At 38.5% G+C, this 26,150-nt stretch overlaps 1 protein-coding gene across 5 annotated transcripts in view; it reads right to left on the reverse strand.

Moving 5' to 3' along the window:
* BDNF (brain derived neurotrophic factor) overlaps window positions 1-26,150 on the reverse strand; it is a 48,026-nt gene that overhangs the window by 17,689 nt on the left and 4,187 nt on the right. Inside the window, exon 1 of one of the 5 annotated variants that reach the window (XM_017667615.3) lies at window positions 10,898-11,232. The exons of 3 other annotated variants lie outside the window; for them this stretch is intronic. The gene's annotated coding sequence lies outside the window, so the exon portion shown is untranslated. Of the gene's footprint in view, window positions 1-9,771; window positions 10,153-10,897; window positions 11,233-26,150 lie in introns of those variants that run through there. One more of the 5 variants, XM_017667614.3, reaches the window with a different exon arrangement.

Here is a 26,150-nt window from a genome sequence, read left to right on the forward strand (position 1 = left end):
GGGTTATCTGTGAAAGCTTTTCATCTGGATGTTGACGTGTCACACTCACAGCTCAGGGTGACTGGGTCTTAGCCTTCCCCTAACATTTACTTTTCAACTTCTTGTTCATTTAAGAGATGTGCTCTGAGTAAAGACACCTGAGACACCAAAACTAATGAGGCAGAATCCCTCCCTTTGGGGACATCACTCTTAGAGGGGCAAAGGAACAGATTAGACACACAAACCAACAATTATAGCTCAATGTAGTACATGCTGTAATTGACATACGCACAAGGGCAGTCCTAAAAGAGGATGAAAAGGGAAAGGAGACAGAGGAGAGGAGGCTGTTGGTCCAGGTTTTTGGTCAATATAGATTATATTTTGTTTGTTATTAGAAGGAAAGTGGGACCTATTGCCACTTCCTGGTCCTAGGATTTTTTTTGAGATTCACCAAAAAAACTATGTGAAAATGTGCTTCCTTATATATCAATTTGCTAACTTATGTATCAAGAAGTTAAACATTTCTGAGTTGATGATGCCAAACTGTGCTCTAGTTATATTGGCATATTTATATGATGCATGAACACCACATATGGATTCTTACTTATACCACATATTTGAGTAAAAACACCTTCTGACTTCACAGTGAAAGGAGACCCAATGGACTGAAAGTGGTTTTTAGTAGATTCTAAATAGACACCACTACTAAATTTAAACATGTTATTGACTAATGTTTAAAGGCAAGATAGTATTCACTAAACTGATTTTTCCACCTTCTTTTCCTTACTCAGCATAATCATGAAACCAGCTCCTAGTAAATGGACATGCTCTCACAATTTAAGTTTCCTTAGGGGGCAAACATACAAGATTTAGAATCACTGCCAAATGAAAGACACAGCCCTGAATGCTAAGAGGCCCAAAGGTGTCCGTGCATGTAACAAAAAAATCCATCATAAAAAAATCAGTGGAAATGAACAACATCTTTGATCTAGAAGTTCACCTTCTACTGTGGTATTATTACAGTAATACCAGTATTATTACAGGAAGTCCTCAAGAAATATCCTCAACTAATAAAATGTTTAAGACGATGTCTAATAAGCATTTTCATTGTCTTTATTTGAACACAAAATGATACATGACCATCAGGGAATAAAAAATATCAAACTCTTAAAAGACAAGTAAGTTCTTCTAAAATGTCACAGTCCACTGCTGAAAATATAGTATGGGCAGGAAGTTCTCAAATAACTCAAGGATTTTGCTCATGATTATTATTATATTTTAAGACCAGGCCTCTTTTGAAGTAAGTATAAGAAGAAACAAAGGAAGCCACATATGGGAGAATCAATGGAGCTCCTTATCAAGTAGCACTGAGGATGGATGGATCCATTGAGAAAAGAAAGTCCATCTAGCCCAGGTCTGGCATTCACTGGATGCTCAACTAATGCTTGATGAATTAATGAATTAAAAAAAATCATTCCCTCTGTGTAACACCTTTACTTTTTTAAAGAAAAGCTCTGAAACAAGAGAAAACATACATGCAGCAGCTTAAACTATAAAATTCGTGATGTTGTAAAGGGAATGTAAATAGCAAATTGTTTGCTGACTGACCATATCAATACTTGGAAGCAGTCTGAGAGATCATAAAGAATAAATAATCATGAGTACTTGGTGTGGGCTGGGATTCTTATGGTCTAAACTTACATTTTATATGACATTTCCATGTTGGTTAACCTTCAAGTGTTCTACAGAAGAGCAAGTTATAAATACGTTACAAAAATTATGAAGCCTGATGGGGTTGCGAGAGGGGTCGATTTGTTTGACGGTTTACACTTAAAAAGAAACACTCTTTGGAAAATTATAATTTCTGAACGGTTCGTGTTCCCAGAAGGGGAAGGGGAATGTTGAGATGTGTTTTTTAGTTCAGCTGCTAGAACTCTCTAAATCTAATGTCAAAAGTTAATTTCTTAAGCAATCCGGGCATCTGAATCTGATCAGGACTCTTTTTTAAAACATTCCACTCATTCTGATCCAAAGGAAAAACAAGTGCTTTTGAGAATCCATATGGAAGTGTGGAAAAGTAAAAGTGCAATACTCTGTAAAGAAATGGGAAGGATTTCTGATCCTCAATGCATGATACTGTACCAGTTTCAGGTAGAGGGTTCAAAATCAACAATGTATGATATCACATGAGGATTGCATATGGACTAAGAATAAGGAGCTCACTTACGATCAATCTCGAAAAACTTGGGAGAACAAAGATACTTCCAAGTACTGTGTATCTAACTCCCATAAAGATGTTGGTACGCATCCTTTCTAAAAGGGTTTCAATTTCTTCTTAAACATGTATAATAGGAAATTGATCATATTCCAAAGAAGCATCTTTTTTGTTAGATTATAAATCCCCCTCATTAAGTGCTTGGTATGCAGTAAGCATTCAATATTTGCTTAATTAAATGGAACTGAAAATTCTTGTAGATACCACACACAGCAGCTAAATGTCTATCACTGATCCTAGTTCTCTCTGGGGCAACACAAAATACACCTCCTCCTTCCTCCATATACCAGTTCTTCACATTTGTGAAGATTATCTTCTAAAAAAGGATGTCAAAACCATACCACTCTAATCTCCCAGCATGGAGGGCACTACCAATCAGAATATTCTTTCTCATTGAGCTTGGACAGCCTCAGAATTCTTTTTAACCCAGCATTACAGGTAGGTATCATCATGATATAAGAACTGCTAAGGGAGACAAAAAAACATTTGCCATTCCAACCTGTTTTCTTTTCCCCTACCCACCCATTCTAAGTTCTCTCAATCATTCCTCACATGCAATGGTTTCAAATTCCCTATGCATTCTGGTCACAAGGAGCTCAATGAACACCAACTTGTTAATGATGCACCTAAAACAATTTCAGTTTCTTAAACTGAAGATAATATTCTATTTATGATGCATTTGAAAAATGGAGGGGAATTATTAGCTTCCCTGTTTGCATATTATGCATCTACTAGCACAGAGCAAAACTGTAATAGCTATATTCACTGCCCCTTAGCCACACCACCGACTCATGCTGAACCTACAGTTATTGCAAATACCCAGGTTTCCTTCCTAAGTCTGAGAAGTCAGTCCCCTAAACTTTGTCCCAACTCCCTATTCTATCCTGTATTTATACAATTGCTTTTTACCTAATCATAATATTTTTACATTTAAGTAAATGTAAACGAGCCAGATTCTATCATTCAACAGAATGTTTGCTGGCTTTAGGTTTCAATATGGTAAACATATCATCTGTACTTTCAGATACATCACCAGCCAACATGTTAATGCTGGATGTACTTTCCCAACATTGCAGAAGGAAGAACACCTTCGACAGTTGGGTCTAGGAATGTGGCCTGGGAGTCTGCCAAGCATCTTTCCCAGGCAGCATGAAGCAAATTTCTTGACCTTCAGATTCTGCATGATGTAAAAGAAATTTATCTGTGTTTAAAAACACTTCCCATAATTCAAGAAATAAATAAACATGTGAAAAGATAGAGAAACTTGCTCCAATTTGGGCATACTTTCAGTTTTCAAGAGTGCATGAAGGCAGAAAGCAAGCATCAGAGAATGCCGCAAATGCTGATGGTAGCAGCTCTAAAACCAAAACTGAAGAGATGACATCTCATATGGCATAGATTTTGTTCAGTGTGTTCCTTTTCTTCTTTCTCTTGTTCTCTGTGTATATATCATTGTTTAGTAATTTTTCTCCTGAAAAATAGAAAGTTTTCTGCACCTGATTGCTTCCATAGATGACACAAAGTACATACACTACAATGACCTTAGGCTATCTGCTTACCAGAAATTGGCACAAGCTTAACGTATACTGTTTTCCATTCCCTGAAGTACAATCACTGGCGTCTCCACTGTTTCCACAAAATTTGAAAACACTTAAGCAGAAATCCACCAGTAAGCTTACAGTTGCTACTGTCTAAGTCAACTTGAACATTTCATATGTTCCAAAAATGATCATTTTATGAGTGAATCCAATTGTGTTAAGAAATTTAGGCCTAAACCAGCTAAAGCATATTTATAATAGGTACTAGAAGCGAAAGTATTATTGCACTTATGTCTTCCAACTTTTGTCTCTCTGCCAGCAAAACAAAACACATTTTTCTCTGAAATTCTTTCACTGTCTACATGGTTAGATTTGAATCAGGATCGGAAACAATTATTAATCTATTTGTTCAAGTGCTTCCTCTGGTACCAGCAATTTGGGATGTCACTGTGGGAGCATGCTAAAATGAGTTAAGCACAGGCTTTCTCATCAAAGAATTTGAAGCTAATTTGTAATTTAGTTTCTGGTCCCATTACTGTTTTGTGGTGCTGGCTCAGATATGTATCTTTATTCTAAGGTTGAAGCCATTCTTAAAATTTCCATCTCCTTTATTTTTCCTTACTTTTTTGATGTTTAAAGTCTTGCTACATATAGACCTTTTACTTTATTCTTAATTCTTCTCAAATCATTAAAGTTAAAATTAGATCATTGATCAAAGACATTCTTAGGGTCTCTCTACTCTATTTGGTATTACTGTATCTCAAAAGTGCAATGAATTGCCTGTAGCAAGTGAATAAAATCAGAATCTTTGTATTCAATGTTTCAGTACATATCTTTGAAAATAATAAGTGTTAAAAAGAAGCTCAGCCCTTATTCCTGGCAGGCTATTCCACATTTGGCTACTATATTAAAATGCTAAAAGGACTTAGTGTATGTATTGAGTTGTGGATCTCTTCTACAATCCCAAATGCATAGTAATCCCCACTCACCCCACTCCACCCGACCATTTACACTGACTAAACCTGAATAGGGTGACAAGGAGATCCTAGTAAATGTAGCCTTGGAAAAATGGCTCATATGTCAAATAAGCCATTTGGCTTGTAAAGCTGGTGATTTTGCTCTCTAGGTGGCACTATTACTTCAACTTTTGATTAAGTTGCTGAAATTTACTGAGAACTGCCTGTGTATTTTCTTTGAATTTCTATTATATAAATCTTCATTTTATACTTACTAGTTGTAATTAAATGACAGATTGCCTTCTAGTTTTATTTTATAAGTCAATTTGAAGTTAAGTAACTTTTTATCATATAATTTTACATTTCCTAGTTATACTGTCTACGAATTAAGGAATCGTCTTTTGCCTGCCCTGCTCCCTCCACAAATGCAGAGGCACGTCAAAAACACAGAAGGTCGTCATAAAGCTTCAGTCAGACTAAAGGGACCCAGATGAAAGCACATTTAAGAGCTACTAGGTTCTGCAAGGTTTCAAAAGTAGGACATTACTACAACGACAACCAATGAAAAGTTCTTTTAAGTGAACCTTTGGGGAAAACTGCATAACATTCGTTACTGTCTGGGCTCTTTGGAAATAAACTTTTACTTTATTATGGCTGTCATTGAAGGTTGTAAATTTACTTTGCTTCCCCTGAATCATCCTCCACACCCAGCCCCCCAGTTCCTCTAATGGAACCCATCCTCAAACTTCAGGCAATGTACAAATGAGACATCAGGGCAATGAGCCACTTCTTAGCATCCAGTGTATTTGGTTTGATTTGTTTCACCAAGAACATAAGCATCCCAGAATTTGAATTTGTCCCAGTATTTGAATTTGAATACTAGCATTTTAACCAAAGGTTCCACACCTCTTATCTGACCAGATACGTTTTTCTATAGAAATGGGACTATCTCCTTATACAACCGTTTACCACTCCCTCACCCCACAAAGGTTTTCAAAGTATATTAGAAAGCTCTGTTGTTTTGCGCCTGTCATCAATAATAATTCCACATATTTAATAATTGGGTTCATGACTTCTAAGGCTTTAGTATAAGTATTCTGGAAAGCGAGGGGTACATTTAAGTACAAAATTATTTAGGATTAAACAATTCTATGCCTTCAGTGGAAGTTTAAGGGGACTTAGAGGACACATATGCCTAAACTTAAAAATACCAAAGGCTTCCTGTTTCCTGGGGTTAAACTCCAACATACAAATGACATACGGATTTCATTTACCAACATCATTTATTGCTTCACATTACATACTATACAGAGTAAATGGATGTAGAGAGTGACCAGTAAGTTTGCTCATTCACTTTTGAAGTCCATCTGGGTATGTTATTTAGTATTCTCACTAAAGAAAACATATCACAACACAATTTAATGTGGTTCTTGTCCAAATGATTTCTTCCTCCACTGAATAATAGCTCGCATTTAAACCTAGACTTCCCCTGAATTCTCTCCTTCATTCCTCTTTAAAATGCAATTCACAGTTTGAGGTTACAGAGCCTGCCAGTGGCTGAATGGCAGCACTAGATGGTTGAGAGTCCTTCAATTAAGCAGCAATTTTGCAATTAGTGGAAACTCAGTTCTCTGTAACAATAATTTGAAAACAAGTTGAAACAAGTTAGCAATTACCCTATTAAAGGGCTATATGAACTTGCCCTGGGCCCAGCTAGCCCACTCACACAAATTGCAATCTTCCACACAGGAGATGCGAATTGAAAATTACGTTTTAACTATCAGAATAAATTCAGTATTATGGACCTCTGGAATGGAAATGCCTTTCATTTTAAGAGATATGCAGAATTAACTATCACACACTCTCCATACTCTCAGTTTTCACTCCATAAGTCTAAAATCATTCTTCTCTCTAGTTTAGGATTAACTTCCTAAATTTTAAAATGTTGATTAACTACTTGTATATCACCCTTCCATTGTGTACATTTTCAATATTCTTGAAGGTTAGTACAAGATTCTGTCAGTCTATGACTGAGACCTGAAGCTTCTGGCTGTTAACATTCCACAAGTTCACTACCTGGACATAGAGCTGTGCATGGAGGGGGATTTTATAAGTTTTAAAGACCAATGTAAAAAAAATGTTAACAAGCTCTTTGCTATAGGTGGACAAGCTCAGCTTGTTGTGTGTGTGTGCTGAGCTACGAATCAGAACTATTTATTTTTGAAAGATTACCAATCATCTGCATTGTGAATATTGCAAAGCTGGGACTCTAAAAAGATTCCAGGAAGAAGTGAACAGCTTACATTCTACTGGTGACCCCACTACATAGGAAACCCAGAGACTGTGAGCTAGGATTTTAGAGATTTGCATTTACAGGATTTCTCTCTTCCTGGTGATCAAAATGAACCAGCAATATTCCAGCACCTTTCCAACTCCCTTTGGCCATTATAAGATTTAGGCAATTAAATCATAGTATAAATGAACATTTGATTTGATCATTGCATTTTAGGCAAATAATTGTTTTCTTGGTTCCTTTTGTTTGCAAGTAAAGTTACATTTACTGAAAAGACAACCTAAAACAGGTTTCCTAAATAATTTTCTGGGTACTCAGTGTTGACCTTACTATACATTTTAAATGACTTCTAATAACACCTTAAAATAAACAAGATTTCCAGTTACTAAATTCAGCTCTGAACAGGCTAAGAAAGGCTCCCAAGGTATGTGAAAAATCACTGTTATTTTGTTTAAAAAAAAAAAAGTGATGTCTAAGTGTGTGTGCCATGGTCTAATGCTTCAAAACATGTGGATAAGTCTTTTTTATATGGAGATCATTTCATTCTGCTATTATTTATAAACAGAAAATGTTCTGTGATAACTTAAAATAGCTCTACATACATAATACTTCCGGCATAATGCTTATTTTTGGTCTGTATTTACCAACATTTACCACATTTTGCAAAATAAAGTGGAAGAGTAAAGGACAACAACTTTATGGCCCTGGAATTCCAGTAATGGTAACCAATGTGTTTTAAATTCCAGTAAAGTTATGGTTTTACATTTCAATAAGGGTCTCTTTCCTCTTACCTCTGCTGCTAGTCCAGAGGTAAACTTACAGAAGAAAAATTTTAAGCAAAGTATTTGCAAAATCAGGGAACAGAGGTTAGTAACTGTTTTAAAGGGGTGTCATTCCCAGGACCAAAACTTTTTAGTATAATTTCTATGTGGGATGTGATCTACTACATATAATAACTTGTGGTACTACTTGCCATTATCTCAGAAACAGCCAACCTAACAATGATAATGTTGCATGAGGTAAAGATTGAGGAATCCCATGTTTAGATGAATTAGATTTGCGATTATACCTCAATAAATAAAAGTGTGTATAAAAAAGTAAATAATTTTAAGACCAAATGGCTTTGACCTTTTAACAAACTCATATAAAAATAGATTTTTGGATAAAAATAAAAGGAGGTATTTTTTGAGAAATCCAGCCAGTTAAAAAAACTCAACAGCATAACATGTTCTACATGCAGTCAAAAACCGATGTTCCCAATTGTATATTGGTTTGTGTTAACAGAGAACTATATGTATACCTGAAACTAATATAATATTTTATGTCAACTATTCTTCAGTTAAAAAATTTCTATACTGGAATTAATAAAAACCCGAAAATATGCTTTCCTTTGCTTCTGGCCAAGAACATTCCTGCATTCTTGCCAGAAAATGTTTACTGGTTAGTACTGACATTGGGGAAAAAGTGCAAGATACTTGAGGAAGACACTAAATTAAGATCCAGGCTGTCCTAACACACCACCAACCATAGCCTATCTAAGCTCCTCCTGCGCGTGCAAAACTTCCTGCATTGAAGCCGAAGAGGCGCGACGAGTCCGGAGCCTTAAGCATGGTTCAACAAGTTCCTCCTACCAGCTCCCAAAGCCACCCTTCACCACTTCCCCACCCCCAGCCTCCAGGCCCAGCAGCTGCTCTGGGCAGCTTGGCCGGCAGAGGGCACCCTCTACCTTCCCTAGCACCCCCTCTCCCTGCCCCCTCACCGCCTCGCCCCGTCCACTCTGGTCCCTCCACCCGCTCCACCCCAACACACAAACAGCATCCTCTGACCACGACTCCAGTTAAGCCCAGCAGCCCTGAGGCTTTGTTGGCCACGGAGTGTCCAACACTTTTTTTTGCAATTCCCCTGCTCCGCCCGTCGGGCCTAAAGCCCCCGACGCTCAGTTACTACCTTCCCGACGCCGCACACTCACCCACTCCTACTTCGCGGCTCTGCATCCCCAAAGATCCATCCGAGTCAGGACATCTCACACACACACACACATCCCACCCAGACCCTGAAAATCCAAACTTTTACTCCCTGGAAGGTACCCCAAAGGAAGGGCGGATATGGGGAGCAGCGTGGTCACAACATTTACCACAGCCCCTTTCAAGTCTGAGCTGAGGGGGATGTCTCAAGTTTTTCAAGATACGCGGGGATCAGACTTAAATAAGTCCGTGTGGTCTCTACTCCTGGGGAGCAGGTGACGGTGTGCAAGCCGGACTCGGAGCCCCGGAGATCAGGTTGCGGGCGGAGGGAGCTAGCGCCCCCTCAAAATGTGTGCGGAGACCGCACGGCCCTTGGGAAAGAGGCATATTCCAGCCCTGACACCGTCAGCTCAGCCAGGGCCCCCGACAGCTGGCTCCCTAAATGTCTCTCACAGCCTCTCTTGTGCCTGAGGACGCCTCCGGGGCATCCCCGGGGCGACGCCTTCGCTCCCATCGCGCAGCTTCTCTCTTCTTTCCCCCACTTCAGGGCTTCCTGGGGTCCCTCTGCCTCGGGGGTCCTGGCTGTCCTTCTGGATCATGGGATGGAGGAGAAACCTCCGCAACAGCGACCCCCAAATTATCCCTTCTCTTAGCGGGAGGGAAGATGGAGTTCTGACCTCTTCCTACAACTTCGGGGACCCCAGGCCAACTTTCCCCAGCGGACGGGCAGCTCCCACGCCAAGCCCCACAGCGGGTGCTCACCTACCTCTGGGTCCACACAAAGCTCACGGTTCCCCGGCGGAGGAGTCACATCGCTGTCCCGCTCCTGGCCCCTGCGCCCAGCCCCGGCCCCCGTCGCGGAGCCGCTCGCCGGCGGCCCAACAGCAGCAGAAGCAGCGGTTGAAGTGTCTCATCAAAGCTTCAGGGGGATGTGGGGGGCACGCCGGGCCGGCTCCTCGGCCCCACCCCGGAGCCCGCGGTGCGACGGGGAGCGCGGGGCAGCGAGCGGGCGGATGCGCCCGGGGCGGCGGCGGCGAGGACCGGGAACTCCTGCCTGCGCCTGGAGCTCGGGTCAGACATTATTTAGCTCTTCGGTTGAGCGTGGATTGGTCCAACGGCGCCGCCCCCCGCCCCCCGCCTCCCGGCTCGCGGGAGCCACTGATACCCGTGCGGGGCGGACGCTTAAAGGGAACGCCGCGCCTTTTCCTCGTCGGGCTCTGCCGCCGGGATTCCCGCGGCTGCCGGAGCTCCCCGGGTCCGCGCGCCTCGCGCAGTCCGTCCCCGAGGCCCCGCGACGTAGGCCCGCAAGCCCCGCGCCCTCCCAGGGCACCTAGACAGGACAGACAGGCTGCGTCCGCCGCTCCGAGAGGCGACCTAGTCCCCGCCCCGGGGAAGCCCGCGTCCGCGCCCTCCGCGGAAACCCGGGCTGTGCGCGCTGGAGCTGGAGGGAGCGAGTGCCATTCGGGCGCCCTGGGGTCTCGCTCCCCTCCCTGGCAACTTGCTCCGCGCCATCCCGGCACCCAAGTTCTGGGAAAGAGGGCGTGCAGTTCCTGGGCCAGACACACCTTCCCGCACCTTCCCGCAAGACCGAGCTCGCGGACGCGAGCACACAATGAAATCAAACGGAGCTTGGGGCTATTGGTTTACTCCGCTGCCATAAACACGCCGGCTTAAACAGAGTTCGTGCACTGACCTCCCCGGAGTTTGCCTGATAGGAATTCAATCAAGATAATAACGGCATTTTTTATTAATGAACGCACCCAGATAACGTTACACCAAGTTACTTGCTCCAGTCAGGAAGCTGAGGCAATGACGGACCTCACTAAAGCCACACGCTTTCTAGCAGACCAAATAGAGAAAAATGGACAGAGAAAGAAAGAAAATAAACCCACCTTTTCAGTCACTACTCGTCAAGTCAAAGTAAACATCAAGGCAGCTAGCTGCTCTGGGGTAGACTTCGGCCCCAAAACTCCCAGACTCTATTATTTTTTCACGTTCCCTTTGGTTAAAAAGAAGGTTGCAGGGTGGGGGGCGCGAGTCTTTGGTGCCCCGGTATGTACTCCTTCTGTTCTGCGGCAAAGAAGTTAAATTATTGATGGTGGAAATTGCATGGCAGAGGTAATACTCGCGGCCCGTGAGCGAGGAGCTCCATTTGATCTCGGCAGGGGCAGGGAGATTTCATGCTAGCTCGCCAGGGGGAGCGGCAGCATGAGCAGCGCTCTCCGCGGTGAATGGGAAGGTGGGTGGGAGTCCACGAGAGGGCTCCACGGTGCCTTGACGTGCGGTGTCATATGATACCTCCGCTGCCTCGAAATAGACACTCTAGTGCACGAATTACCAGAATCAAAATTCAGCGCATTTAAAATGATACATCTTTTATTAGAAGAGTTCCGTTCCAGGCATTGCATGGTTTTGCAGATGTTTTCACTTCCCTCCCTAGCAAACTTACACACATAAACCAACCCTTTTAATAATGAACCTAAGCAGCAAAGATAAATAAAAAGACTCTGTTTTAACCTGGTTGTGGGGAAGGGGGCGTTGGCTCAGTTAATCCTCTACCTCGCGCCCCTCCCCCACGCAGTAGAACAGCAGTCTTTCTGGTTCTTATTTGCCGGTAGCCAAGACCCTTGGAGAGAACTTAAGTGGCTAGGGTCCAGAGGACCATTTTCAATTTGCCATTAGACGAACGCTGTCAACCGTCTGCCTAGGTTCCTGCTTTAAAGCTGTATTTTCTTCCCATTAGTTCAACCGATTCTACGCACTAGGACGGAGCTTAAAATTTAGAAAAAGGACCCAGACAGCAGTATTTGATTTGGAGTCCTACGACCTTTTCGGAGCAGAACTAAAGTGCTTGTTAAAATGCAGATTTATCCTCCTGAAATCGTGATTTAGTATGGGTGAGGCAGGTTCCAGGAACTGGCATTTTAACAAGCACCTCAAAGAATTCGGATGCTGAAAATCCGAGGTCACACTTTGAGAAACATCTTTCTGAAAAGGATGCACAAATCGGTGCCAGAGGAATCTCCCATCCTCTCAAAATTTGGTAGGCAGTTTTATGGGTAATCTCTGTAATCTCGAAGGCGTTTGACCTAACTGCTAAATCTCACAGCTGTAAGAATTTCCCTAAACACTCCAACATTGATTTGGGGAAAGGGAAAGCTTTACAAAGTTTTCTTTCCTTGGACCTTCTTGTGGTTATCAAGAATGTACTCAGTTCAGTTTACCTAAGGGTTTACAATTAACAAAATGTGCTCATTTTTATTAGCTATTTAGAGCTTCTAAAGTCTAGTGACAGAAATTTATTTTATAAGCTAAGAACCCAAGCTCAGTGTCATGAACTAATTTGCCCAAGTTCACACAGCTAAATACCAGAGAAAAGATTTCAATGAGCTCAGGAACTCCAGCTGGAAATATCCCTGCCTCCCCTCACCCCAAAATAAACAGAAGCTATGCGCTCCTTGGAGGTGTTATCAGGATGTGTGATCTTTCAGAAAGTCTTTGCAAATTGTTGGACTGAATAATCAAATTATTCAAAAATATGCATATTCTTAGAGTGTCACACATTTAGCTTTGCACCTCTATCAGCCTGACAGAACACATGACCAATACAAATTACCCTACAGCACAGATGGTGAAGTTTATTGTGGAACATTTAATGTATGTGAAATACGCAGGCTAGCCAGAAGCAATAAAGCACAGAGGCCATGAGGCTTTGCCACCTCAAAGAACTTCTGTATTGATTCCCAGGGGTGTAGGCTGAATGCGGACACAATTTCTTTTGATATTGCAAAACAATTTAAGAGACTAGTTTTATAAAAAAAAAAAAAATACTGGTATTACTTTACTAGAGGATCCCTACCCTGAAGGGTTTTATATATATATAACTTAATGCTGACTTTAAACAGATGCTTACTTTCCAACATTAAATTTGCTTGAAATGAGTTATTTTTTTAAGGCTTTTAGCTCAATTGTAATTTACTTCCTTCAGGAGAAATACCTACCAGTAAATGTCGAGAATCAGCCTTGTCAGTCCTGCTCATTTGGAAGTATTGGCAAATCTACCTGCTAAATTCACATTGCCACATCAGCGTTTCTGCTGAAGTAAAAAGGGTTCTTATTTCTGAGACTCTGATTGTGTCTGTGGCCAATCTTCTTACTCCTGCTCTCTCTTGACATTATACAAATAAATGTTTGTATCTTTACTTTCCAGTGTGTGGTGCAGTTTTACTGAGGAAAAGACAGTTGAGTGAGAAATGGTAGGAATATTTAGAAATGAAAGATCAAATGCCAATTCAGATAAACCCTCTAATGAATAAGACCTTTGGATATTTCTGAGCATTTCTAAACTTTCTGATCTGCGATTATAGAGTTACCAAAACAATAATAACCAGACTTAAACCACTTGCCTATTTGCCTTAAAAGTATATCTTGTATATCTTATATTCAAAAACAATGAAGCCAGGATAAACTAAAATGGTACCAGTGCCTTACATGGAATTCTGAATAATTTTTAAAATTTGTTTAATTCAGGTAGCATATAGAGTTAGTGTTGGAGGTCTAAGATTGAATTTTTACAAAACTAGTTTCTTATGATGATCAAAGGTGATGCTGAGAATATCGAAGGCGCATTTGTGATTCTTTAAGATTAGGCTCTGACATGATTGTTATGTTAGGAACAAAGATTCCAAATTTATGATCTGAACATTTTCTCAATTACCAGAAGGAGGAAAATATTCACTGCTTGAAAAGAAAATGCTCCCTACTTCACTTCTGTGGAGCTTTAAAAATTAATTTTGAATTAGTCAAAATATTTATTTTTGGTTATGGTCTAATACTATCTTAACCCGATGTTCTATCTAGAAGGACAAAGTCAGGGCAAAGGCACAGAAATGTGAATTTCCATCTATTCTTGTCAGGAAATATAAACTAATTCTCATTACCCAAGTGGGAACAGAGGCAGTCGGCTCAAATTTGACACTGACGTATTTTTTTCTATTAATAATTTTAATTGGCTGAGGTCAATTCTACTATCACTACAAGCATTTTGGGTGTAATTATGTTTATTTAAAAGTTTCCTAGTTACTCCTGCCTTCAGACTTCATTGCAAAAAAAAAAACTTGTCTAGAATCAAATGAATTGACCTCAACATCAGCTGAAAATTAGAATAATTAACATATGGAAAATAATAAGTAAACAGAAAACTCTCCTGCTGAGCAAAGTAACAAAGGTATTCTCAAATTCATGCTGCCTGATTTCAAATCCAGTTTTGAACTATGTCACTAACAATCCTCTAAATTATTAAGGCCTGTCCTGAGAAAATTCTTAGGGAGGAATAATATCCTTATTGATTCGATAGTGCCTTAATAGGAGGTATGTTGCTTCTCTGTAAGCATTTCACAGCTCTCTAAGAACCAGAGGAATAGCTCTGTGCCATACTCAAGTGTGTCCACGTTGGCCAACACCTGTTACAGGAATTATATAACCAGGCATGCCACGAGTGGCAAACGAAAGAAAGGAATCACAGTGAGAAAATTTTAGAAGGGCCAAAATTAGGAAAGTAGAGCAAGAAGATCAAACACTGATCCCACCTGGTAGTAATATTTAGTTGGATCAAGAATAACAGCAGGAAAACCACTATGAAACACTGAAATTAACCCCCAAACATATGAGAATCATCAATTTGTAACCCTCTGAGTTACCAGATTTTCCCTGAAAGCATTTAAAAACTAATAGGGAAGAATAAATTAATTTATTCTTTGTAATGTTTCTATAAGCATGGTCAAAAGGGATGCAGGTGTGGACTTAGGACAAAAGTTACAACTAACAATGACAGCTGACTGTAAGTGTTTGTTGGTCTTACTGGAAGAGCTATGAGAAGAACTAGCATGTTTAAACCAAAAGGTTTAGGGGCATTAAATCAGATTGTAAGCAGATTACCTTATTTTTAGACTCAACTAGTTAGGCTGTGTGATGACTGGGAAGATAGATTTCCTACTGCTAAATTTTATATTCTTCATGGAAAAAGTTAGAAACATGCAAAAAAAATAATTTAGTAAAATAATAATTACTGAACAGAGTATTGAAATAATTACAGAGTATTGAAAAATTACATTATGAATTTGGCCTATTTTTATACGATTCTGAATCTATACAGTGCCTATCTCAAATGGTCTTTTTGCCAAGGGACCTGAGCAGGATGTGCATTGGCTCTCTTATCCAAGCCCTCTAGCTGGCACAGACATGGGAATAAAATCATCTACGGCACACATGTGATAGCAAGGGTTACGTTTGGGATTTGTCTAGCACACAGAATCATTTGGAAACATCTGAAACTCTGGACTTTCTCAGCTTTAGTCTACATTCAGCTTACTACGTTCACCTTACACATTTAACTCAATTACATTCAGTTTACATGCATTTCAGTTTACATACAGTTTACTATGTTCACTTCAGTTGCATTCCATTCAATGAAAATTGGCTGAGAACCTATTGTCAGACATTGCTTTATGGACTATAATAGAGGCAAATGAGTAAAACACATGTCAGCCCTTTATGTGTTCAAATTCTAGGACATAAGATTTATCTTTTAATCTATAGGGACACTTACAAATTAGTTAAAGGTTATAAAATGTTTTGTTTGCTTTTTTATTCCCCGCCATGTGTTTGTCATATAAAAGAATGACCATTATCATGCCCCTAGTGGCCAGTGGGTAGTAGTGATGGGCAAGAGGCTTGTTCCTAAAGCAGGAAAGGAACCTAGCATCTGGGGAGGGGCCCACTAAGGCTGGTCAATGCCCTAGCTATCCTTGGATAGCAGTGTTTTACGTGAGATAGACAAAGGATAGGGTGTGAGGGGTAAATGTAGTGGCAGAGAGGAAATGAGACATAGTTCAGGCAAATAATTTTTCTACATTTGATTAGGTAAACTTATAAAAAGATAGATCCAGAAGGGATCTTAGGAAATTATCTCATCTTCTTCACTATGCATAGGCCTGTCATTGCAGACCAGGGACGTAGACTCTACATGCTTCTTCTGAGGATCTAAGAATTCAGCAATTCTGGTGCTTGGAATTTCCCACTTGTAACACATTTTTGTTCTTGTTGCAATTTATATCTCATTTCATTTCATCCAACCTTAGTGAAGATGGAGAACAGCTGCTTACTAACCTCCTTGTGTTATTAAGTCACCACTCAAGACTTTTCTCAGAGCAAAAAATCAAATCTCACAACCTTTTTTCATAAACTCCAACTTCCAATCCATTAATCATTTCCCTCGGTCTACCCTGGACATCCTCCAAGATCTCCATATTCTTCTGAAAATGTGAAGCCCCAAACTAGACATGTGTGTGAAATTATCCAGAGCTCAGGAAACATGGGAGTGGTGAATTATCTGAACACAGCTGTTGGGAAAACTAAAGGAAAGATTCAATCAGATTGACAAATCCTTCCCTTGCAACTTGGAGATGGAAGTGATTGTTTCATAAAAAGATGAACCTTCAGGCCAAAGCTGTATCTTTCCCTAGTTCTGAGATGATGCATTTTTCAAAAGAAACAGATCTTGAGTAGGACTTTTTGGTATTACTTCTTTTCTTCTCAACACAATTGTTGAAGAACAAATGATTCTTTTTTGTATTTCACTTAGTATCCCAAGTTATGGACCTTTAACTGTTGAATTGGGATGGTGCTTTCATATTTTCAGGCGTTTATTTTGCTGTAATTTCTCTCAGAAGGTAAGGTCTATGAAACATTAGATTGCTTTTGAAGCTTTTATAATTTCTCCTAAATTAAACCATTCTTTTTGTTTTGTCTGCATATAAATCCTTATTAGAATAGACTAAAACTAAATATAAAAGAGAATCATGGTAACCTACATGATACCTAGAATCAAATTTAACTGATTATTTCACTTGTCAGATATATCTCCATTACAATTTCACAATCCAATGGGACCAAATATTTGAGGCCTTCTAATTATTTGTAGCCCATTTGAAGAGCATGGGATCAGCAGAAATACTGCTCCCACTACTCATGGCTGTCTGCTAAGGGCATGTTTAGGGCATTCAAGGTAACTGCAAAATCAATCCAGTAGTCCCAAGAAATTAGGACAGACAAGGAATGAAATTAACACTCTAAAAAGAAACTGGGTAGGAGAAGAGAACATTTACTTCCTCTTCATAATATCATTTTGAGAAATTGTCATGGGACTCTGTGACCAAAAGAAGACCACAAAGAGTGTTTGCTGGAAGGAGGTATTTCTGAAACCTTACAGAAGGGCACCAAGAAGTAGTAAGCCCAGTTGGACCTAAGAAAAAGTGATGTTGATGCATAGGGACAGGACAAATATAATGTTTCATAAAAGTTGAGGAGAGAGAGGGGGTAGAATGGGGAATAAATAGGAAAAAGCAGAAACACACACTTAAATTCCAAGACCCTTCACTTGCTTTTCCCCTTAGTCATTGCTGTATATTCACTTGGAGAAACTCATTTTTCTCTGTTGGGATGGTAATCATGACCTGGGAGAGGGCGATGATGTGTGTGAAGTTAGGGAGTATATGGCTAGAAATACAATTTTGGAAGTCAGATGTTCATTCCATGATACAAATTAAATATATTTCTGAGATACAAATTCAGACTATGCAAATTCAGTCAGCTTTCCTCAAGACAGCCACCATGCTGAATTAAAAAAAAATGAAGCCCCAACACTTTATTACCAAATTTCATGCTTCCCCAAATGCAGTAAAATGTTTAGCACTGAGGATCTTTCATTTCATAGACATGTCTTTCTGAAGGCCTTAGGAAGAATGAGCCAGTGCTATTATATATTCTGAACTTTTTAATAAAGGAAAAAGTTCCCAGGATAAATAACCAAAGTTAGCTTGCATTGCTCATTCCTTTATGTCTATACCAAATGCTAACTTGAATTACCATTCTCACATAATAAACATATTCTCATGGCATTACAACCAGATTGTGGATGTAGATCATCTTAGAACTACTTTGCAAGCCAAATTTCAATTGCCTTCTATTTTATCTGCACACAAAAACTAATTAAAGTGAGTAAAAATAAGTTGAATTCCTTAAAAGAATCATGCTAACCTACATGATGCCAATTTATCTCAAAAAAGCATGTGGAAGTTTAACATACTCTTGACTATTTGTTTGGCTAATTAACATTCTTTTCTAATATTACTTTTTGTTGTATGTTTTAATAATTCATATTGTTATTTATTTATATGATTTTGCCCTCCATGTCCTAAGAAGAATATATAAAGTATATCTAATTTACTTTTTAATTAGCTGATGTTTATAAGAGCACAATTTCAGAATAGTATTTAATAATAGAAATTAATCACAGAAGTGGAATTATATGTATGTGTGTCATTTGAAGAACAAAGAAACAGCCTTAAAGAATATTTCTTTGGAAAATGATGTGGGTTAAAAAAATGCAAGGTTTAAATTAGTAAATATTTCCTAACATTTTTAAGACTAGAGATCATAATAAGATACAACTAATTTTAGAATTCCTTCTTTATTTCTTGATCCTTTTAAGGGAAATAAATTAAGTTTTTGTGTTGTTTTGTTTTCTTGGGGATGGGGAGGGAAGCAACAGTGATTCTGTCACTAGAAACCAAGTAAAGCTGTTGTCAAATCTCAGATGAGAATCTAGAATAAAATGAAGTAACTGAAAACACAGGGAATAGTATATAGGAATTAACGAAAACCTGATATTTCAATTCATCTTGTCTTAGTGTCTCAAGAATAGTAATATAACCACGGAGTGTTCGGAGTGTTGAAGAGGTTTAAAATATAATTAGTTTTGTCCTACCAATTTGATATTAATATTGTCTGATTGGCATGCTATTAACATTTTGTTAATTATGTTTCTACTTTGGTAATTAAGCTAAGTTAAATGCAAAACACTCTTGAAAATCAAGATAAATAAAATCTTGCATATATTGTCCATTATTTTCTTATGTTATGATTGTTGGAAAAATAGAAGAAATATCATTGTTACATGATATAATTTTTAAGGCTTACACAGCAGTTAAGAGAATCCAGGTCCTAATTTAAACTCACTCTCTGGCCATGCGACCTGGGCGTCACACCAGCCCAAGCTTGTTCACATTGATACTCTAAGTTCATAGGAATGTTTGTTGGATAAGTTGAGAGATCTTCCCTACTGTGTATCTCAGTTGCCCAACCAATGAGATAAGGGCAGTGGGCTGGAGGCCGTGGTTGTCAAGCTTGGCAGCTCAGCAAGAACAAATGATTCAGGTGAATTTGATGCTCTAGGGGAACCTGTGAACCGATCATCTTTAAGGTACTTTTTTCCATCTAAATCTGGACTTCTTTCAGGAATGGTATATCACTTGGTGAACTAAACTTGGATCTCATGTAATTCTTTCCCGTAAGTTAGAGCCTTGAGCCAAAGAAGGATTCATTTTCTTCTCCCTCATATTACATAGTTACCTCTGATGAGGCTCTAGGTGGACTTTTTCATACATCAAAATGTCCTTTCAGATCATTCTTTCCTGCTGGGATGTTTTCTGGAGCTCTGGGATGTATCAAATACATTATGAGTTTAAGCCATTCTTAGTTGCATAACTCAGAATAGAGGCAGAATGAGGTGTCCCCACTGGGCTCTACATCTTTGATTCCTCATGTGACTTTAGCTGCCCTGCAAAGACCACTGACTTAAGAGTATGCATCCAATCACTCATTTAAAATCGCATCTTTCTAGGAGTTGCTTTCCAAGAGGAAAATGGATGAGATCTATTAGGAAGATGCCCAAGCTGATATGTACAACTCCCTTACCCAGACTATCTCTCAGTTTAGTTTGGAAGAGCTGAGTTCTGAGATATTCTGAGTTCTGAGTTGGTGCAAAGACACAAAGGACCCAGATACCAATTTTTGGCATTCTCCCAAATGAGATGTTATTTCCAGAGAAGTTCCAAGTTTGGAGAAGAGCCTTTGGAGGAAGAACATTGAGTTGCATAAGGAAAGCCAATAAACATTTTAGTCCCCAAAAGGGACTGTAAGCCTTGTAATTATGTTTAAAACTGCTTGTCCATCCTCTCCTCCATATCTGTAAACAACATGTTAGCTGTGGAGGTTTGTCATCCACTGTGTTTTTGGAGAGGGCGTTCCTTACCAGAGCATCTGCAGTGTTACAGCCAGTAAGTTTGAAAACGCAAATTTATGAAATGGCTTCTAAACACACTAAATCCTAACCTAAACAATTTATAACATTTCTTACTCAATAACTTTCAGAAGTCAACTAACTTGGACCTTTCCTAAATAAGTTAAGAAAGGAGTTTGACATCATCCATTGGGTTAATAACCTAAAGTAAGTGGAAGGAAACATGGGTAGGTAAAGAGTTTCATATACTTGTCTTTCTTTTCAGTGACTATGTACTTATTTCTGGACAGTTATTTTTCTTGCTAGTGTTTTAAGCATGACAACAATTATAATAATAACAGCTAAGATTTCATAGGGATATACATATTAGTTTGCTGATTAAAAGAAAGGGCTTTAGAATTAGACCTGGTTTGAGTTAAGGTTTGCCACTTACTGGCTTTGCTAGTTTGGGATAGTTGATTAACTGGTACTTCAGTGTCCTTATTTTTAAAATAGGAATAATAACAATCTCTGCCTAGAAAGATTGTTGTGAGGATTCAATTAACTATGAAACTGTAGACTGCTTACCACAGTGAACTCAGTAAAGTTAGATTTTATTATTAATTTATTTGATTCTCACACACTTCAAGTATTATTACTCTATCCATTCTGTGATTATGAAAATAGGGCTTCAAAAAGGATAGGTGACAATGAGTGACTTGAAAGTCTTTCATTAGTTAGGGAAGATTCAATATAATTATAAAACAGCACTTGTGGCCACTAATTCTGAGATTCTCAGTCATCTCCAAGGGTAATGATATAGATCTCTTAACAAAATGTATATGCAAAACTGAAAATGGGAGACCCAAATCAAATCTTGGTGTTAGCTATCAGAGAGGGAGACACGATTTTATAATGGACTTTGGAACCAGAAAACTTTAGGTTTAAATTTTAGCTTTTTCACTTAACATTCTTTGTAAAATTTTTCTGGGCTCCAGTTTCCTTACTTATACAATTAGAATACAATCTATTTCAGCAAATTGCTTTGAGGGTTAAATAATATATGCCAAACATAAAGAAGTTAGCTTTGGATAAATGCAAAATAAATGTTATTCCAACCCTATTATCATTTGCATATACTTTCCCATAGTATATAAAGTAATTACAAAAATGAAGTCTTTATAGTCTGTTGAGGTTAGTGAAGTCACACAGGTATCTGAAGCAATGCTCACTGACTAAATGACCAGCATCTAAACTTGTTCTCTTTCTCAATGGAGTGATGATTTTTAGGCCAGTAGGGTAGTGCTGGTGGTACTAAGGGTAAACTGTAAAGTAATAGCAAGCTCTATCCATAGACACATGCCTACTATACCCTAGACATCTCATCAGTTGTTTTTTTTCTCCACTTGGCAACTTGTCTAATGGCAAAAGAGAGTATTTAAAAATTTTTCTCCAAATGTTAGTTTCCTTTTTCCAGGAAGGAAAACTCAGTGGCTAATACTGAAAGGTAGCAAGAGATTAAGTTAATATTTCTTAATCTTTGCTATGTTAACATGTCTCCTCCACCACAGAGTCTTTTGTCAAATATATTTAGGAAATGCTACATAGTAATAGTTGCACTTTGTCACCAGTAGAAATCAGACACCTTTGGATCATGAATCAGTTGTTACAGATATCACAAAATACATTGATGCTTACCACTCTTTCGAAAATCACAGTATTTACTTCACTGCTAGGTCTTATTAAATATGTCAAAAAGTACATGTATTACTGTGTCACACAATATGCTTTTTAACAATGTTTTTATAACTGTATTTTAATGTAATTGGCTTCCTTTGTAATTTTATACTTTTTTATTTTATTTGTTTAGAAACATTATTCTGAAAAGGGTTTACAAAGGCTTAACCAGGTTGCCAAAAAGACTGGAGTCCATGATACAAGAGTGGTTACAAAGCCCATGTTACTACAACATACCCCAAGGAGAAACAGTAACAAGGCCATTCTTAAAGATGGATTATGGAAATTGTTGGGGAGAAAGAGACCCTTACTGGAGGAGGAAGGTAAAAGCAAAATAAATTGTTTTCTACCGAAGTAACCAGAATGATAATGACAATGACAGTGGAGAACTCAATGGTCAAATGGCCTTAAGGAAGACTCCCAGAAAGGGCACTTTGATTTAATAACTGCTATCTAGTACTAAACCTATTTTGATTTCCCTTATCATTTCTCCACTCAGTTTCTCTTCATGTTACCTTTTCCTTTTCTGTTCACTAACCCTGCAGTGTATCATCCCAAAGGCTTTCGATGTTTATGAAGCCTTTCTACTATCACCCAACTTAGGTATTTTGTCTCACAGTCATCTTATTACTTAGGGATTAGATAGTTGATTTTTTACTTGAAGCTTTAGATGAGATAAATCAATTCCAACTCCTTCTGGTGCTGATGAGTTTGGGATTTAGCACATTCTGAAGAAACTTCTGGATTCCATAACATCATAACATGCACTCTAGGCACAGAGATCTCAGAGCATTTTCTTCTGCTGCTTAGGGCAATTGATTGGATTTCCCTTTCCCAGTGTGAGAAGGATTTTGAGTGCATTCAACGTTCACTCAGAGGTTAAAAACATTGCCAAAGTACTTTCAACTTCCTGTGATGATCCAGGAAATGCTCACAACTCATCAAAATGTCTTACATAGGCCACATGTTCCTCTAGCTTCACACTGAACTGTTTAATTCAGAGGTCACATGTTGCTAAACTTCTGGCTATTAGTAACTAGGCTTTAAAGTCTTTTATTTTGAAATTAATGCTTTGGAATGTATTTTGCCATTTGTCTAAAATAGAATCCAAGAATGATATCTGTCATCCCTAGTGCATCAGAAGTTATTTTAAATATAGCATCTTTATAAAAGTCAATAGCTGCCTCATCAAAGGGCAATCATGTCCAGTGTGGGTGGCTGTGCCAATTGTTTTTGAACTACTGCAGCAATCTAGCCAATCCCAGGGAATGGCTTGCAGCCTTTCTACACCCACATTTTTTCTTAATTATCTCCACCAGGCTGAGTTAGCTAAGGACAGATCTATAGCATTTCCTGGATGTCAGAGAGCCCACATACCTTCTGCAGTCCTTGGGCTACCAGCTCCTTTTCATGTTTATCCTGGTTGGTCCATCTAATTATCTATTATCATGTGTATATAATGCATTATTCATGAGGCCTAGACAATTTCAGGATGCAATATCTTTATTTTAAAAGGAAATGACCTGAAAAATTAGAACCTCTGATGGCATAAAGAAAATAAGCACTTAATTTGATAGCAAGTCTCTCATCATCCAATAATCTGCAGAAATTTGAGATCATTGTTCAAATTAAAACTTTACAAGTTACCAATTCTTCGAAAACAGTTCATTCAATATCCAGATTCTTTCTACACTGGGTTCAGATAAGCCACTTTGATTACTTATAATGTACTTTTTAAAAAACAAGTTAAAAATTTGTGGCACCAAACTTGTGAATCATCAGAGGTTAGGGTGTTTTAGGCCCTACTTTCCATCAAACAATAGTTATCTATTATAACACTTAAAGCTAAAATGGAATTTAGAGTTTATCCTGAGAATATCCTCCCTGTTTCATGTGTGAGGAAACAGAGATTGAGAGAAACTAATTGAGTTCTGATTTTTCCAGCTATTGACAACCAGCCAGAAGCAAAACCTGAGTTCAGGCTTTTAATCTGCTCACTGCACCTTCTTGAAAAAGACAAGAATCCAGAAGCCTGTCCCCTTCTAGGGATCAGAGCAAATTGAAAGACCAGTCATGTCTCTAGGCTAAAAATCCCACCAAGATAGGTACAATTCAGTCTTGATCAATGCTGAATCTCCAGACTCCAGCACAGTTCCTGGTACATAATAGGTTGTCAATTAATGCTTCAAGAATAAAGGTATGAATGTTAGAGTCTCTTAGGTATTGAAAGATAGGTAAAGAAAGTATACCTCCAGCTAAGTGGGAAATGGCCAGTTAAGCTCATGATGCCCATAGGGATCAGAATATTTACCAAGATAAGCAAGATTCCAGGCATCCAAGACTGGTATGAAATTTCAGAGTGTTAGAAGTAAACAAGCCAGCATGAATTCAGCATCAGATATGGGCTGGGTTGAGTGACCTCTGGGAACCTCTGCCCCTCAGATTCTGTGACTCCCAAGTTAAAAGTCAAGTGCTCCTTGGCTTTGTCTCTTCCCATTGTCTGTGATGTTTCAGGGCAAATTTGTGACTGTGCTTTATTTTAGATGGTGTGTTGGCAACAGGAAGATCCCTCTTTTCTTTGATCTTCCAATTGTGGGAGAGTGAAAGAGTGGCTTAGGAAGAGGTCATAGACTGGTAAAAACTTTACATTAGGCCAGCAGAATTTTGGAAGCTCTTTGTACATTTTTTTTAAATTAAAGAAATCAAAACATGAGGAAAAAATAATGCCTATAATCCCCTCAAATGTCTAAGTGGGATTTGAGGTAGCAAGGTCCTCCCTCAACAAGCACAGTCCTTGAAATTGGAATAAACTGATTCTGAGCCAGTCTTTACCACTTACTGGCAATGTGGTCTCGGACAACAATGAACATGAGTTTTCGCATCTGTAAAAGGTGACTGCTGACAATTCTTACCCAACATTATTACTAAAGAGATCAAATAAGGAGACCTGTAAAGAACTTTCGAAGCACGATATGCGTGAAGTACTATTACTGGGAAATACAAATAGAGGCTGCATTATGGCAGAATTCTTTATACAACTCATCTAGAATGTTAGAAAAGAGGGAAAAAAGTCCATCTGAATTTTTAAAAACTCAGAACGAACACTCCAAAAATTCGCAAATGAAAATGGAGGCAGGTATACATTATTTAACATTTTGATCTTTGCACCATGGTGTATTGGGGTATTAAACTTTATGGAACACGTGTATCTATCTCAAGCAGTAGCTTTATCTTTCAAAGTACAAGAAGAAAGATTTCATATTTTTGAAATCATTGTCACTCTTAAGCCAAAGGAGGAAGAATATCTTTTTATATATATTGTTTAAGAATTTAATATTACTCCCCTTAAAGTCACTCCCCCCATTTCTGTAAGATTCAGTAATTGTAAGCTCCACTAAATGCTAAGGTTTATTTTTATTTATTAAGTACCACATACTGTTCTTTACATGGATTATGGCATGTAAATTTAACAGACTACCTGCTTGTTAAATTCACTAGAAACTAGAGACAACCATGCCTACCCATACACACACACACACACACACACACACACACAGCAGTAGCAGATCAGCAGATACCAAAGAAAGATAATCCGAGATACTTCTGAGGTAGCAGTTGTAAAATTAAAATAGGCAACTTGTTAAATTATCCATAGAGTGAAAAGAAATCTACAAAAATAGATATTTTTCTGGCAAGTCTGTGTTTTCAAAAAAAATTTAGTTTTAAGCAGAATTTTAAAATCTGGTATCAGTTCATATGCATTAGAATAATTTAAATAGTTAGTTTGTCTTAGTTAAAAGCAAAGATTAGCTTTACTGGCCTTCCGTAGAAGTACGTTCAATAAAAAATATGTTCAGTTAGACCTCATTTTTACTGACAGATTGTAAGCAATTTGATCAAGTGAATGTTATTTGAGCAAGTTGGATTCTGGTGTCCAAATCACAGAATTAAAAATAAAAATCCTTCATTAAGGCATGCCTCAATGCTGATTTTCTCATTTCTATTTGTTGGTTTTGTGGCTGATTATCTATTTTGTGGTCATCCAGGCCCTTGCCTCTTCCACTCCTCATTTTGGAATGCTGTTTCTTATTAAAGATTCCCCTAGAGGACAGGCCAGGGAAAGGAAAGAAACTAAATTCACTAGCTTCTCCTCTTATTAAGAATTTAGATTAGAGATTTTATACGGAGAGTATGACAAGTGAATGAAGAATTTTATGTATGTTGTTTTTAGATCTCTTAAAGGCCTTCTTTCCAATTTACATTGATAGATACTATTTCGAAAGCCAACA

The sequence above is a fragment of the Manis javanica genome, chromosome 11 (assembly GCF_040802235.1).
Source record: "Manis javanica isolate MJ-LG chromosome 11, MJ_LKY, whole genome shotgun sequence".
Lineage (NCBI taxonomy): Eukaryota > Metazoa > Chordata > Mammalia > Pholidota > Manidae > Manis > Manis javanica.